Genomic DNA, 5,558 nt, shown 5'->3' with positions numbered 1-5,558 from the left:
TCTTTGCTCATTTCCAAATTCAAGTCCTGGCAGGTTAATCTGGTCATTACAGGCTCAGTCATATGTCTGCATCATGCTAGGAAAAGACGCTGGGAAATTGAGCTCGGGTTTCTCTCCTTGGAGGCAAGACTAATGTGGAAATGTCCACACAATATAGAAGGAATGGTTCAACAACAACAACAAAAACCCTCACGGTCGTCAAGTCAATGACAGCCCAGAGTGATTCTGTAAGACAGAGCAGACCTGCGTCTGTGGGTTTGTGAAGAGCAAGTGAACTTCGAGGTTAGCGGCCCAGGATGTGACCAGCCCACCACACCACCAGGGCTCCTTTTCGGAAGGACGGATGGGACTTCCCACACACAGCCAGCCATTGTGGTGCCATCCACCTCCTTTGTGGGACGACTTCCTGGGGTCGCAAAGGGTCCAGTCTCTCCTTACTGATCTTTAACTCATGAATTATCACAAGAATGGACGCACACACACCAGGGACCATGGGCTGGTGCAGGACCGGGTAATGCTGTCTTCCATTGTACGTGTAAGTTCACCATCAGTCAGAGTGGACTCACAGAAACTAACAAGTCATTTAAGAAGACTTCAGTGAAATAATTTGGCCAATCACATCCCAAAAGCCCATACATATTATATGCCCAACTGTTGAGTTACTCTTTTTTTTTTTCATAATTTTTCCCCATCAGAAATGCTCTTTTGGAAGTCACTGACTTCTTGACTCCCTTTCAATTGGCTCACATTGAACTGAGTAATTCAGCGGAGGGAGTGAATGTGCAGGGGACAGGTAGGCCTGAAAACTTGATGAATGATATCATAAAATGGTAGAGCACAGGGCCATTTCCTGAGCACATTTTCCTGGCTCTGATCCCCCCCATTGCGATAGCCATAAAAGATGCCGTTTTTTTACAAATTAACAAAGGATCACTGCTTTCTTACTGCCTGAGTGGGCGTTTCCAGAAAAGCAGGGAGTGGAGGCTAGAATGAGTCATGTGGTAATGGATTAGAGTTGGAGACATAAATGTGAACTCCTATTTAGGCTAATGCAGATAGAAATGGTTTACATGTAGACCTGTTTTTGGATATGGGTCTATACGTGGGGAGGGAAACACATCTATCCTCTTACTCTGTATCTGAGGGGGTCAGAAATCACTATAGCCCAGTAGCAATGAGCACACGTGGCACAGACGACCTTGGCTTCTAAGCCCATGATCCAGTAACTGGGACCAGAGCAACTTGGATAAACGACTTATTCTAGAAGCGGGGCAGGAAAACGACAAGATCAGCCTGGAGCAGCTTGTCGCCAGACGTTAAGAAAATGCTCCGTTCTAGGGGAAAGAGACCCTGACTTCACACACGTTTCACAGAGAGCCCTTTGGCTTGGACAGGATAAAGGCAAGACAAAGCTTCCAGATGAGGGAGACCATTGGCTTGAGGCCATGGTGGTTTCCAAAGGAGTCACAGCCACGTGGCTAAATCACAAAGCAAGGAGATGCGTCTCGAAATCGTGATGGGCAGCAGATCAGTTCATCGCAGTTCCAGGCGGGCATATGTATACCATTATAGACTGTGTTAGAGCTTAAAATCTGAGCACTAGGTTTGGGGGACCCTACTGTTACAGTGACAATCCAAATCCATTTTTGGGTGTATATGGATTAAGTCTCCACTGACTCCTTTCCTACCATTAACCTACATGGTGAATAGCTTTGCCCTCAAGCAGAGTGCATTAGAAAGTGGATTGCTAGCCCTCTTGTAGCCAGTCCAGAAAGGGGCAGCCTAGCCCTTAGGGACTTGCCTGGGTGTGCCTTTGATGAGACTGGGATACTAGAATCTACAGGATGGTGAGTCATATCCTGAGTCATCTACACCTTGGTTGGAAGGCCCTGAACCAATCTGGTAAACTCTTCTACCAAGCATAAAGTAAATGTCCCAGTCATGAACCCAAGCCCACTTCTGCAGTCCCCCTGCAACTGTGATGTACTGACCTGCTGCCAATCTTGCTTTTGTGACAGTCTCCCACGTATTCCCACATCCTATTCAGGTGCCAATCACTGGATGCCATCATGGCCTTGTGCCAATGGTCTCTCTTAAATGGTCTTTACCTTGTTTTATCTTTGTCTTGTGTAAGACTTAATAAAAGAGTCTCCATAAATTATCTTGAAAATCATTTAGAGCAGTGGTTCTCAACCTTCCTAATGCCGCCACCCTTTAATACAGTTCCTTCATGTTGTGGGGACCCCCCCCCAGCCATAAAATTATTTTCATTGCTACTTCATAACTGGAATTTTGCTACTGTTATGAATCGTCATGTAAATATCTGATATGCAGGATGTATTTTCATTGTTACAAATTGAACATAATTAAAGCATAGTGATTCATCACAAAAACAATATGTAGTTATATATTGTGAAATATTTCTAATTACAAATAAAGGAAATTTTGTCTTGAAGCATGGTGTAGCATAGGTAACAGTCTTAATATAACAACAGTCAACTACATTGCTACATTATGCGACAGTATGCATAAAAAGCCATCAGTGGGAAGGTTCAGAGAGCTTCTTTCTTACCAGATCAGACATTTTCAGGGTAGTCTTTGTATGAGCACAACGAAGATCAGCTTCCACAACAAGTCTACTTCTGTATTTAGACTTTATAACCAACAAGATGGAAAACCCTGTTTCACAAAGATATGCTGTTGGAAATGGAAGCAGAAAGTGCCAACACAGTCTCAGACTGAACAGGATCAACTGCAAACACTTGATCCAGAATTTTGTAACTGGCATTGCAGAGAAATCAGTTCTCGCTGCATTGCTGTTCATAAGTTTAATGAACTCCTCTTGTGCCGTCTCAGGAATATCTTCAACTTTGACTGTGAATGGGCTTCTCGCAAGTGAAAATGGGGTGTCAGGTAGATTTGAAAAGTATGATGAAATTTTGTCTGCAAGCATGTGCAAGTGTTCTTTCACCGAAATGACCATCGTAATCCTTTTGTCTGGTTCAATGTCATGTTCCTCAAAGAAAGCTGATAAGGTAGGCAACATGCAAACTTTATTTTCATCCTTTTTGGGGGGCCAAAGCTGAAGTTTCATTTGGAGTGATTGAATCTTTTCAGACAAATCGAGGCATGTTGCATGTGGTCCTTGCAGTGATAAATTTAACTCATTCAAGGTGGCAAAGATGTCAACCAAATAAGTTATTTTCTTCAGTTCACTTTTATCGCTGAAAAGTGCTTTGAACTGCAGTCTTGCTTTCTGATTAAAAAACATTTTGAGTTCATCACAAAGCTCAAAAACACATTTTAAAACGTTTCCTCTCAACAACCATCTCACTTCAGTGTGAAATAGCAGAGCATTGTTTGGCGCATCCAATTCCTTGCACAGTTGTGAAGACAGTCGGCTGTCTTTTGCAGTATATTTTTAAAGTGCCTGCCTTTACAAAATTGACAGAACTTATGACACTTTTCATTACTTCTTGTAACTCTTGTGACAGCATCTTCGTTGCTAATATTTGCTGATGAATCATAGAGTTCTGATGACTTTTGGTGACGCATTCAGTACCAAACATTGAAATCCAGATCGACATCCTAGCATAGCTGGAGCACCATCTGTGCAAACACCACAAACCTTTTCCCAAGAGATCTTATGCTCTTTCAGAAATGAACCAGCTGTGTCAAATGCATCACATGCAGTAGCTGTCGTTTCAAGAGGTTTGCAAAAAACAGACTCATCTTTAAAGTCACCATCATTAATACACCTCACATAAACCAGTAACTGTGAACAGTTTGCAACATCTGTAGATTCATCAAGCTGGATGCTAAATATTGGAAGTGGAGCATATTTAATTTCCTGCATTACCTGATCAAGACTATCAGCAGACATGTCACCTATTCTTCTGCGGACAGTGTCGTCAGATTAGGAAAATGCACTCAACTTCGTAACAAATTCGTCTCTGATCATAACTCGAACAATGTCTTTGGCCGCGGACAACAGTAAATCCTCAGGAATGGTGTGAGGTTTCATAGCTCTGGTGATTCTGAGTGCCACCAAATATGAACCTTCAATGGCTGCTACATTGTGTTTGTGGTACTTGCCACCAATGTCAAGTCTGGCTTTCTTGAGTCCATCAGCTTTGCTTCTGAAATAGTTGGTATCCTTTCCAACAAAGCTCAGATGCTTGCTCTCAAAATTGCATTTTAGTTTGTTTGGCTTCATAGATTTGGCGGACAGAACTTCACAACAAATAACACATTGCAGTTTCTCAATTCCTGCTGTAATTATTGAGAAAAAACCTTCACTATATTTTCTTTTCTTAACGGTCTTCTCTACACGATCCATTGTCATGGGATGGTTTGCTAAAGAAAATAATGTATAACAATAGTTTTAATAATACAAAAGACGATACATGGCACAGTTCAGTCAATACCGTTCATTAAAGTTTCCTGTGACTTACTATTCTCGTTTTTTTTTACACACCTGTTACTATCACAAGGGGGCAGTATTCACAACCACAGCTGAATATAGAAAGACTGATCAGCATCCAGATTAAGTTCCCGTGGTACAGATATATATTTTTTGCAGTAGTTGATGATTTTACAGTACATGATTTTACATTTATCCAGTAATTATAATTCATGGAGTGTCATTTTACCTCCATTACTGCTGCTTTCAACACAGCAGCTGCTTTTAACAGAGTAGCTGCTCTCAACACAGCAGTTGCTCTCTACACAGTCGTTGCTCTCTACACATGTGTGACTGGTCCGCATAAGTACATTATGGCGCCAACCCTGTCACATACACCTGTATTTGTATGGGGTGTATGTGATGGGGTCAGCGTGATGATGGCATCACTCTGGGTACTCATATGTGGGCGTATCTGCATGAGGGCGGACCCGCCTGGAGACAGATAGAGGAGTGGTATCTTGGTGGTTCCTAAGACCATCAGAAATATGTGTTTTCCAATGATCTTAGGCGACCTCTGTGGAAGGTCATTCGACCCCCCAAAAGGTCGCAACCCACAGGTTGAGGACCGCTGATTTAAAGAATCTTCTTTCCCCTACAGCAAGACTAAAACCTCACACGATTGGTTCTGGGCCCCCTCTGACCATTTTGGTAAAGATCTGACTCACAGCCATTCAATCTCAGTACCCCAATTTCCAACAAGGTTAGGGCCAAGCAAGTCCTTGAGAGTGACACTGTCCTTCCCTGGGCTGGCTAGAGGATGTACAACTAGGCGTTTTCAAACACATGTTGCCTAATGGCAAAGCCTTTAACAATGCTAGTCGGTGGTCAGAAAGAACTCCATGGAGGCTGGATTTCTGTAGAGGCTCACAAAGCACTTAGGGCTCCTGCGTACCTCTTGCTCAGGACTTAAGTTCTCAACATGCACCTACAATGATGAGAGTATGTCAAAAGGACAGGAGACAACTGAGGGAGTTCCCAAGGAAATGCCAAACAATTTGAGCAACAAACTATAGTAGTGTTGAATTTTACTCCAAGACATAAAATAAATATCCATGAGTCTATTCTGATATGAATGGCCGAATGGATAAATACA

Source organism: Echinops telfairi, unplaced genomic scaffold, assembly GCF_000313985.2.
Source record: "Echinops telfairi isolate 266 unplaced genomic scaffold, ASM31398v2 ScPeMD7_8;HRSCAF=38, whole genome shotgun sequence".
NCBI classification, from domain to species: Eukaryota; Metazoa; Chordata; class Mammalia; order Afrosoricida; family Tenrecidae; genus Echinops; species Echinops telfairi.
This window is presented reverse-complemented; position numbering follows the sequence as displayed.